This window comes from Macaca mulatta, chromosome 11, assembly GCF_049350105.2.
Source record: "Macaca mulatta isolate MMU2019108-1 chromosome 11, T2T-MMU8v2.0, whole genome shotgun sequence".
Lineage (NCBI taxonomy): Eukaryota > Metazoa > Chordata > Mammalia > Primates > Cercopithecidae > Macaca > Macaca mulatta.
The window spans coordinates 10,898,927-10,911,387 of NC_133416.1; the positions used below are offsets into that span (position 1 = coordinate 10,898,927).

General features: G+C 38.4%; 1 non-coding gene across 1 annotated transcript; it reads left to right on the forward strand.

Moving 5' to 3' along the window:
• Positions 1 to 11,672: 11,672 nt before the first annotated feature.
• On the forward strand, positions 11,673 to 11,779 carry LOC114671146 (U6 spliceosomal RNA). The gene has a single exon (XR_003721042.2). It is a non-coding gene; the product is annotated as a U6 spliceosomal RNA (small nuclear RNA).
• Positions 11,780 to 12,461: the final 682 nt, after the last annotated feature.

The following is a 12,461-nucleotide window of genomic DNA, read 5'->3' on the forward strand; positions in this document are numbered from 1 at the left end:
ATACAATAACTTACTGTATTTGCATCTCAATAGGCTACTCTCAAAGAAAAATTGCATTGGACAAAGTTAAATAGGCAAAGAAGACTTTATTCAAAATTGCTGCAATAGGTGTCAAGCCTGTTCCAATAGGAAAGAGAGACTGTATTCAAATCTGTTGAACAAAAGACAGGAGAGTTTGCGAAGGCGGGAGTATGCTAGTGAAAAAGTTCTGGAGAATGTTAGTGGGGAATGTGGGTCAACATGATTAGACCATCTGTATTTGCTAACTGGCACATATGGAAGTTAGAGTACTACCCTCCCACAGAGATGGGAAGATAAGGGAACTATTTTTCTTGATGATTATTTTTCAAAGAAATGGCTCCCAGGTTTTTGAGAAAGCTATTTCTGGGTTGCAAAAGTGATAAAAGGCTTGAGAAAAGTTTAAATCTCAAATAAGAAGAGAAAGAATTTATAGCGGGAAGTTTTCTAAAGTAAACAATCTAAGAAAAGAGAAGTAAAGGAGCAATAAGTCTGGAAGAAATCTGTCTAAAGTTTAGTAAAGTTGAGGGGAACATCAAGGAAGTCCTGTTCATTCTATACATGTATAAAATATTGTTCAGAGGTACCTTGACATTAACTCACCCTCAAAATTCTTGCAAAACACATAACAGAATATTTTATTTACGTTTGCAAAGTCTAAGCAATATGGATAACAGTTTGTGTTGAAAGCAGCTAAAAGGCTCTTAGCAAAGCAACACAATAAACATTGGTTTAATCTACTTGAGTTTAGCCAGACCGCTCAACTAAGAGCAGAGCTACCTTTTTAAGAATTAAGCCCAGTCTTAGGCAAAACTGTGAAGCAAACAGTATTTTGCTTTAGTTCTTCGCCTCTGTGTGTCCTGGCGTAACAGTCCCCAGTGGTACTGTAGATTTTGAAAGAAGCCTGAATTTGGGAGTTGGGAAACAGTTCAGTCTTCCTCTCTACTCATCTACAAAGTAAAGAAAAGAATAGCTACTTAGCAAGTACAAGTACTGGTACATCCAATGAAATAAGGTGGATTTAAACATTTTACCAATTACTTTCTGACATCAGTACACACGGGTACGGACAAAAAAAGAAAGGCATTGCAGCGCCCTCTTCTGGGAACTGTTGGTAAATTAACTCAGATAGTTGAAATGGATTTTCCAGGTGAATACAAAATTTCACTCTGGGAATAACTTCTCCATTTTTAAAAATATACAAATACATTGAAATGTGCAAACAAACATCAAATTCAAACTGTTGAAGAGAAACACCAATGTTCATCTCTTTCCTCAACCCCTATCCACACATCCAGGTAGGCAGCCCAGGGGACTTCAGATTGAAAATCAGAAAATAACTTATCAAGAAGCCATGTCACTTATAGCAGTAGTTCTAAAACTTTAATGCATCTGTGAATTACCTGGAGATCTTTTAAAACTGCAGATTCATATTCACTGGGTCCAGGATTCTACATTTCTAACAATCTCCCAGGTGAGGCCTACACTGATGGTGGCATGACTGAAATCACCTTTGAAAAATTACAACAGTGAGAATGTAACCACCCAACAGGTTCACCTTGCCCAATGCTTAGACAGAGCCAATTTATCAAGACAGGGAAATTGCAATAGAGAAAGAGTAACTCATGCAGAGCCAGCTGTGTGGGAGTCTAGAGTTTTATTCAAAACTCAAATCAGTCTCTTAGAGCATTCAGAGAGCAGTTTTTAACAACTTGGTAGGTAGAGGAAACCCAGTGATACAGGACATAGAAAGAAATTATTATTGTTATTATTATTATTATTATTATTGAGATGGAGTCTCACTCTGTCGCCCAGCTGGAGTGCAGTGGCCGGATCTCAGCTCACTGCAAGCTCCGCCTCCCGGGTTCACGCCATTCTCCTGCCTCAGCTTCCCGAGTAGCTGGGACTACATTAGCTGGGACTACAGGCGCCCGCCACCTCGCCCGGCTAGTTTTTTGTATTTTTTAGTAGAGAGGGGGTTTCACCGTGTTAGCCAGGATGGTCTTGATCTCCTGACCTCGTGATCCACCCGTCTCAGCCTCCCAAAGTGCTGGGATTACAGGCTTGAGCCACTGCGCCCGGCCAGAAAGAAATTATTTAGGCAGATAGTAAGGACAACAGAATCATAGGCAGAATTTTCCATTTTAACAAAAAGCAGCCAAAAAAATCTTTTTTAATGAAGAGCAGCCTGAGAAATCAAGATGCAGACATAGATGAGCAAGCTGGAAGCTTGTACAGTTGAATGCCAGCCACTGTGACAATAGAAAAGAGCTACCTGAGGGCCAGGCATGTTCAACATGGAGGCTCCATCTTCTTTTCTTGTCATCATATGTAGAGTAAAGGAACAGGCAACAAGGCACAGGCCAGGTAGAGAACCCATCTGCATACTAAAAGATTAGGGAGGACAGTCGCGGGGAGGTTCCAAGATGGCCGAATAAGAACAGCTCCAGTCTAGAGCTCCCAGCGTGAGTGATGCAGAAGACAGCTGATTTCTGCATTTCCAACTGAGGCACTGGGTTCAGCTCACTGGGGCTTGTCAGACAGCAGATGCAGTCCACAGAGCAGGGTGGGGTATCGCCTCACCTGGGAATCACAAGGGGTCAGGGAATTCCCTTTCCTAGCCAAGAGAAGCCATGACAGACGGTACCTGGAAAATCAGGACACTCCCACCCTAATACTGCACTTTTCCAACGGTCTTAGCAAATGGCACACCAGGAGATTATATCCTGCACTTGGCTCAGAGGTTCCCATGCCCACGGAGGCTCGCTGACTGCTAGCACAGTAGCCTGAGATCAAACTGCAAGGTGGCAGCGAGTCTGGGGGAGGGGCATTCGCCATGGCTGAGGCTTGAGTAGGTAAACAAAGTTGCCAGGAACTCGAACTGGGTGGAGCCCACTGCAGAGCAAGGAGGCCTGCCTGCCTCTGTAGACTCCACCTCTGGGGGCAGGGCATAGCTGAACAAAAGGCAGCAGAAACTTCTGCAGACTTAAATGTCCCTGTCTGACAGCTTTGAAGAGAGTAGTGATTCTCCCAGCATGGAGCATGAGATCTGAGAACAAACAGACTGCCTCCTCTAGTGGGTCCCTGACCCCCAAGTGGCCTAACTGGGAGACATCTCCCACTAGCGGCCGACTGACACCTCATACAGCCGGGTGCCCCTATGAGACAAAGCTTCCAGAGGAAGGATTAGGCAGCAACATTTGCCTGCTGTTCTGCAGCCTCAGCTGGTGAGGTTTGGAGTGGACCCCGAGCAAACTGCAATAGACCTGCAACTGAGGGTCCTGAATGTTAGAAGGAAAACTAACAAACAGAAAGGACATCCACACCAAAACCCCATCTGTACATCACTATCATCAAAGACCAAAGGTAGATAAAACCACAAAGATGGAGAGAAACCAGAGCAGAAAAGCTGAAAATTCTAAAAATGAGAGTGCCTCTTCTCCTCCAAAGGAATGCATCTCCTCACAAGCAACGGAACAAAGCTGGATGGAGAATGACTTTGACGAATTGAGAGAAGAAGTCTTCAGACGATTGGTAATAAGAAACTTCTCTGAGCTAAAGGAGGATATTCGAACCAATCTCAAAGAAGCTAAAACCTTGAAAAAAGTTTAGACGAATGGCTAACTAGAATAAACAGTGTAAAGAAGACATTAAATGACCCGATGGAGCTGAAAACCATGGTACGAGAACTACACGATGCATGCACAAGCTTCAGTAGCCGATTTGATCAAGTGGAAGAAAGGGTAAAAGTGATTGAAGATCAAATGAATGAAATGAAGCCAGAAGAGAAGTTTAGAGAAAAAAGAGTAAAGAGAAATGAACAAAGCCTCCAAGAAATATGGGACTATGTGAAAAGACCAAATCTATGTCTGATTGGTGTACCTGAAAGTGACAGGGAGAATGGAACTAAGTTGAAAAACACTCTTCAGGACACTATCCAGGAGAACTTCCCTGACCTAGCAAGGCAGGCCAACATTCAAATTTAGGAAATACAGAGAATGCCACAAAGATATTCCTTGAGAAGAGCAACTCCAAGACACGTAACTGTCTGATTCACCAAAGCTGAAATGAAGGAAAAAATGTTAACGGCAACAAGAAAGAAAGGTTGGGTTACCCACAAAGGGAAGCCCATCAGACTAACAGCATATCTCTTGGCAGAAACTCTATAAGCCAGAAGAGAGTGGAGGCCAATATTCAACATTCTTAATGAAAAGAATTTCATATGAACCCAGAATTTCATATCCGGCCAAACTAAGCTTCATAAGTGAAGGAGACATAAAATCCTTTACAGACAAACAAATGCTGAGAGGTTTTGTCACCACCAGACCTGCCTTATAAGAGCTCCTGAAGAAAATACTAAACACGGAAAGGAACAAGCGGTACCAGCCACTGCAAAAACATGCCAAATTGTAAAGCCCATTGATGCTAGGAAGAAACTGCATCAACTAACGAGCAAAATAACCAGCTAATATCATAATGATAGGATCAAATTCACACATAACAATATTAACCTTAAATGTAAATTGGCTGAATGCTCCAATTAAAAGACACAGACTGGCAAATTGGATAAAGAATCAAGACCCATCAGTGTGCTATATTCAGAAGACCCATCTCACGTGCAGAGACACACATAGGCTCAAAATAAAGGGATGGAGGAAGATATATCAAGGAAATGGAAAACAAAAAAAAGGAGGGCTTGCAATCCTAGTCTCTGATAAAACAGACTTTAAACCAACAAAGATCAAAAGAGACAAAGAAGGCCATTACATAATGGAAAAGGATCAATTCAACAAGAAGAGTTAACTATCCTAAATATATATGTACCCAATACAGGAGCAGCCAGATTCATAAAGCAAACGCTTAAAGACCTGCAAAGAGACTTAGACTCCCATACAATAATAATGGGAGATTTTAACACCCCACTGTCAACATTAGACAGACCAACGAGACAGAAGGTTAACAGGGATATCCAGGAATTGAACTCAGCTCTGCACCAAGCTGACCTAATAGACATCTACAGAACTCTCCACCCCAAATCAACAGAATATACATTCTGCTCAGCACATCGCACTTATTCCAAAATTGACCACGTGATTGGAAGTAAAGTACTCCTCAGCAAATGTAAAAGAACAGAAATCATAACAAACTGTCTCTCAGACCACAGAGCAATTAAGCTAGAACTCAGGATTAAGAAACTTACTCAAAACCACTCAACTACATGGAAACTGAACAACCTACTCCTGAGTGACTACTGGGTGCATAACGAAATGAAGGCAGAAATAAAGATGTTCTTGGAAACCAATGAAAACAAAGACACAACATACCAGAATCTCTGGGACACATTTAAAGCAGTGTGTAGAGGGAACTTTATAGCACTAAATGCCCACAAGAGAAAGCAGGAAAGATCTAAAATTGACACCCTAACATCACAATTGAAAGAACCAGAGAAGCAAGAGCAAACACATTAAAAAGTTAGCAGAGGACAAGAAACGTTAAGATCAGAGCAGAACTGGAGATAGAGACACGAAAAACCCCTCAAAAAAATCAATGAATCAAGGAGCTGGTTTTTTGAAAAGATCAACAAAATAGATAGACCACTAGCAAGACTAATAAAGAAGAAAAGAGAGAAGAATCAAATAGACACAATAAAAAACGATAAAGAGGATATCACCACTAAGCCCACAGAAATACAAACTACCATCACAGAATGCTATAAATACCTCTGCACAAATTAACTAGAAAATGTAGAAGAAATGGTTACATTCCCTAACACATACACCCTCCCAAGACTAAATCAAGAAGAAGTTGAATCCCTGAATAGACCAATAACAGGCTCTGAAATTGAGGCAATAATTAATAGCCTACCTACCAAAAAAATTCCAGGACCAGACGGATTCACAGCCACTTTCTACCAGAGGTACAAATAGGAGCTGGTACCATTCCTTTTGAAACTGTTCCAATCAACAGAAAAAGAGGGAATCCTCCCTAACTCATTTTAGGAGGCCAGCATCTTCCTGATACCAAAGCCTGGCAGAGACACAACAAAAAAAGAGAATTTTAGACCAATATACCTGATGAATATCAATGTAAAAATCCTCAATAAAATACTGGCAAATGGAATCCAGCAGCACATCAAAAAGCTTATTCACCATGATCAAGTGGGCTTCATCCCTGGGATGCAAGCCTGGTTCAACATATGCAAATCAATCAATGTAATCCATCATATAAACAGAACCAAAGATAAAAACCACATGTTTATCTCAATAGATGAAGAAAAGGCCTTTCACAAAATTCAACAGCCCTTCATGCTAGAAACTCTCAATAAACTAGGTATTGATGGGCCGTAACTCAAAATAATAAGAGCTGGTTATGACAGACCCACAGCCAATATCAAAAACTGGAAGCATTCCCTTTGAAAACTGGCACAAGACAGGGATATCCTCTCTCACCACTCCTATTCAACATAGTGTTGGAAGTTCTGGCCAGGGCAATCAGGCAGGAGAAAGAAATAAAGAGTATTCGATTAAGAAAAGAGAAAGTCAAATTGTACTGGTTTGCAGATGTATGTTTAGAAAACCCCATCATCTCAGCCCAAAATCTCTTTAAGCTGATAAGCAACTGCAGCAAAGTCTCAGGATACAAAATCAATGTGCAAAAATCACAAGCATTCCTCTACACCAATAATAGATAAACAGAGAGCCAAATCATGAGAGAACTCCCATTCACAATTGCTTCAAAGAGAATAAAATACCTAGGAATCCAACTTACAAGGGATGTGAAGGACCTCTTCAAGGAGAAATGCAAACCACTGCTCAACGAAATAAAAAAGGACACAAACAAATGGAAGAGCATTCCATGCTCATGGATTGGAAGAATCAATATCATGAAAATGGCCATACTGCCCAAGGTAATTTATAGATTCAATGCCATCCCCATCAAGCTACCAATGACTTTCTTCACAGAATTGGAAAAAACCACCCTAAAGTTCATATGGAACCAAAAAAGAACCCTCATTACCAAGACAATCCTAAGACAAAAGAACAAAGCAGGAGACATCACACTACCTGACTTCAAACTATACTATAAGGCTACAGTAACCAAAACTGCATGGTACTGGTACCAAAACAGAGATATAGACCAATGGAACAGAACAAAGCCCTCAGGAATAATATCACACATCTACAACCATCTGATCTTTGACAAACCTGACAAAAACAAGAAATGGGGAAAGGATTCCTTATTTAACAAATGGTGCTGGGAAAATTGGCTAGCCGTATGTAGAAAGCTGAAACTAGATCTCTTCCTTACACCTTATACAAAAATTAATTCAAGATGAATTAAAGACTTAAATGTTAGATAAATGTTAGACCTAAAACCATAAAAACCCTAGAAGAACATCTAGGCAATACCATTCAGGACATAGGCATGGGCAAAGACTTCATGACTAAAACACCAAAAGCAATGGCAACAAAAGCCAAAATTGATAAATGGGATCTAATTAAACTAAAGAGCTTCTGCACAGCAAAAGAAACTACCACCAGAGTGAACAGGCAAACCACAGAATGGGAGAAACTTTTTACAGCCCATCTGACAAAGGGCTAATATCCAGAATCTACAAAGAACTTAAACAAATTTACAAGAAAAAATCAAACAACCCCATCCAAAAGTGGGCAAAGGATATGAACAGACACTTCGCAAAAGAAGACACTTATGTAGCCAACAGACCCATGAAAAAATGCTCATCATCACAGGCCATCAGAGAAATGCAAATCAAAACCACAATGAGATACCAAGTCACACCAGTTAGAATGGTGATCATTAAAAAGTCAGGAAACAACAGGTGCTAGAGACAATGTGGAGAAATAGGAATGCTTTTACACTGTTGGTGGGACTGTAAACTAGTTCAACCATTGTGGAAGATAGTGTGGTGATTCCTCAAGGATCTAGAACTAAAAATACCATTTGACCCAGCCATCCCATTACTGGGCATACACCCAAAGGATTATAAATCATGCTGCTATAAAGTCACATGCACACGTATGTTTATTGTGGCACTATTCAGAATAGCAAAGACTTGGAACCAACCCAAATGTCCATCAGTGATAGACTGGATTTGGAAAATGCGGCACATATACAGCATGGAATACTATGCAGCCATAAAAAAGGATGAGTTCATGTCCTTAGTAGGGACATGGATGAAGCTGGAAACCATCATTCTGAGCAAACTATTGCAAGGGCAGAAAACCAAATAGTGCATGTTCTCACTCATAGGTGGGAATTGAAAAATGAGAACACTTGGACACAGGGTGGGGACCACCACACACCGGGGCCTGTCGTGGGGTGGGGGGATGAGGGAGGGATAGCATTAGGAGATATACCTAATGTAAGTGACGAGTTGATGGGTGCAGCACACCAACATGCCACATGTATACATAGGTAACAAACCTGCACGTTGTGCACATGTACCCTAGAACTTGAAGTATAATAAATAAATAAATAAATAAATAAAATTTTTAAAAAAAGACTTTAAGTGTCTCCAAGTCTGACATTTTCACATTACAAGTTAAAAAAAAAAACAGCAAACTCTGAGATTTCCTAAAAGTCACTTTCTATTATTGGAGCAGAATTAAACCAGGTGCTCAAATTACTTGACAATGGAAACAGTCTTCTGGGTTTGAACCCTGAAGACAGAAAGTGTTTATCCATCGAAGAAAATTTTCATTATATGTCTATCATGAGAGCACACACTTATTTCTTAAAACTCACTGATAATTATGAAGTGAGATGTGTGTGTGACTTTCACAATCCACTCTTTAGTGAGTCAGTTAAAATGTTCTTAACTGACTATTTGGTAACTAACAGTCTTTTTATTGGTACTAGTGTATTTGGTTCTGCCATACATCTTATCTAAATTTTTAGGATACACAGAGTCTGCCACAATTATGAAAGTGTATCCTGGGTCATCTGCATGGAATAATTCGATATATTTATAGAATTATTCTCGAGCTTTAGTATATAAAGCTTTAGTGCGTATAAAGATCTCAAACTATAGTATATATAAGAATAACTTGAAAACTTGTTAATAATGCAGATTCTTGCGACAATAAACCCCTTTTTCTTCCCAAAGTACAGTTAGCTAGAATGGAGAATGTGCTAAAAATTATTTCAGGTGGTTCATGGACCACATTTAAAGAAACATTCATCAAGTAAATGTAAAGGGTGGGAGTATCTTAGAAAGGTCAATAGAGTGACTAGAAGTCTGATCTAATTAGGGGATTAAGATAGTGTTTTAGTGCACTCAAGTATAACTTCAAGTTCTGAATCATAACTGTGTCTACTAGGAAGCCACAATGGCCGTACCAAAAATAACTGATTTGCAGTAAGCTGTTCTCTTCAAACAGATGCTTGCAAAAGCCTATAAAGTGCAAAAGTATAAACTAGCTAGAAATATCAACCAAAGAAGAGTCTTCACTTGTCCATACATGGCATGAAACGTGTTGATGGATCATCTTGCTTGTTACAGAGTATGCAGAGCAACAACCAATCACCTGCACAATTTTCTTCTATCACAACAGATCCTTGTTATATAATTATTAATGTGTGTATATATTTTATATACATATGTAATATATATTACATATTATTATAATGTGCCTATAAATATATATGTTCTATCTCTCTCTATATATACACACACATATATAAAACCCTCATGAAAATTCAGATCTATAATTTTTTTCTATTTATGCTAGTGAATCCACTTGATGATGTAATTATGCAAATTACACTTTACAGCAAAGCATATCAGAATTTATGAATATCTTATCACTAGAAAATATAGATAGTGAGAGAGAGAGAATTGACAAAACACACACACACACATACACACACAATATAATATGAAACCTAAAAAATTCAAAGAATTAATGATTATACGTAATCCTAAGATTTATAATGTAGTAATAGTAGAGGTAATAACTGAGCAGCTCAAGGAACAATAAAGACAAGTTGTTGACTAGATTACCTATTTTTGACATTGAACTTTGCCAGGTTAGCAGTGGGCATTGGGATGGACAGGAAAATACAGTTAAAAAAAAACAATGTAACTGTTGAAAATGAAGGGCCACAATGGAGGCCAGAAGGTGACCACAAAAAGAAGTGATTAAGAGGATAATTTTGTGCAAGAAGGTAAAGATACAAAAGTGAGCAAATGTTAATCATGAGCTAAGAGAATCTACTTTAGGCTTAAAAATGAAAAAAGGAAGGGATGACATTAGCAAGACAGCAGAATAGGAAATTACGGGACTGCCTTCCCCACAGGCTTATTGCTGTGGCAACACTAGAGACTACTAGAGAAGCTGAAGCACCAGCCCATTATAAAACCAAGAAAGGATTCCCCCCCCAAAAAAAGGATAGAAAAAATTTGTGACATTTGACATGCCCATTCATGTCCCACCTTTATGCATTATATTGTGAAGCAACTGGGAGGAACCACCCCATACAAGGGATTCTCTCTCCTGATGGAAACGAAAAAGTGGACCATGCATCTCATGCTGGGGCTTGTCTGAGGGCTGCCTGAGGAACTGGTTTCTGTCTCCCCTGACTCACAGTGCTGGTGGGACGGGTAGTAGAGTGTGGAAGGCACTGAAAGCAAAGGCTAGCAGCATGTTAGAGTTGCAGTTTTATAGGACAACACCAAGAAAAGTAAGACATGAGAAAAGGTTTCAAAGGTCCCAGAACCTCAAACTGAGTTGATTGGTAAAGCTAAGAGAGGTGGCTGTTTTTCCAAAAGCCCAAAACCCAGAAAAAATGTATATATGTGTGTGTGTGTATATATAGATACAGATATAGACATAGATATAGATATAGACAGATATAGATATCTCTATATAGATATCTATATCTATATCTCACAAGGCATACAAAGAAACAGAGAAACAGATTGGTCCAATCAAAAGACCAAAATAAAACCTGTCCTAAAACGAAAGCAACACAGATCTAAGAGCTGCTTGACAAAGAATTTTTTAAATTGTCATAAATACACTCAATAAACTAAACAAGGGGACAGATATGCCACCAAAGGAGATAAGAAAAATAGTGCATCAACACAATGAGGTTATTAACAAATATACGAAACACTATAACAAAGAACCAAATAGAAATTATGGAGTGAAAAATACAATAACTGAACTGAAAAGCTTATTAGAGGTTCAATGGCAGACTTGATCAAAAAGAAGAATCAAAGGTAAATTCATGGGCAAGTAGAGTAACCTGTATTATCTTAATTTTGGTGCATAGATTTTAAATGATAAAACTGTACAACAAATAGGTACAATTGCATGTTAACTGGTATACAGTATATAAATATGTAACTTGTGACATCAATAACATAAAGTGTTGGGGGGGCAAAGCTGCAATGTAGTACAATGTTTGTATATGATTGAAGTTGTTAACAGTTTAAAATAGACTATTATAACTTTAAGATGCTTTACATAATTACCATGGCGACCAAAAAGAAAATATCTATGGAATACAGGAAAAAAGAAAATGCAAAAAGAATAAAAGTATGTCACTCCAAAAAATCAATGTAATACAAAGGAAGGCAGAGAAAATGAGAGATAAAAAAGTCGGAAGACACGCAAAAAAAATTGACAGTGCTTGCTTCAGCAGTACACAAACTAAAGTTGGAACAAGACAGAGAAGATTTGTGTGGCCCTTGAGCAACGATGACATGCAAGTTTGTGAAGTGTTTTATTTTTTAACCAAAAGCCATTAAGAAAATTACAAAGTAAGTCTTAATATCAGGACATATATAGGCTAAAAGTGAAAAAATGGAAAAAATCAGATTCTGGCCAAATAATAACCAAAATAGAGCAAGAGTGGCTACATAATATCAAACAAAGAGACTTTAAATGAAAAACTTACAGGAGACAAAGAAGGATATCCTATAATGAAAAACATTCAATTCACCATGAATATATTACTATTATGAATACTTATGCACAAAACCTAATAGCTCTTAAATATATAAATCAAGCTTTGAAAGAATTGAAAGGAGAAAAACACAGAAACACAATTGTAGTAGAAGACTTCAATAAGTTACATTTAATAGTTGATAGAAGAACCAGACAGAACATTAATAAGGAAATAGAAGACTTGAACAACACTGTAAACCAACTGGACCCAATAGACACATACAGAACATTCCAACCAACAGCACCAGGGTATACATTCATTTTGAGTGCACATGGAACATTTTCCAGGATACATCACATGTTAGGTCACAAAACACATCTTAACAAATTCAAAAACATTGAAATCATAGAAAGTATCTTTTCCAATCACCATACAGTGAACTAGAAATCACTAACACAAGAGAAACTGAAAAATCTACAAATACTTAGAAATTAAACAACTCTTAAATGACCAATGGAGTCACAAAA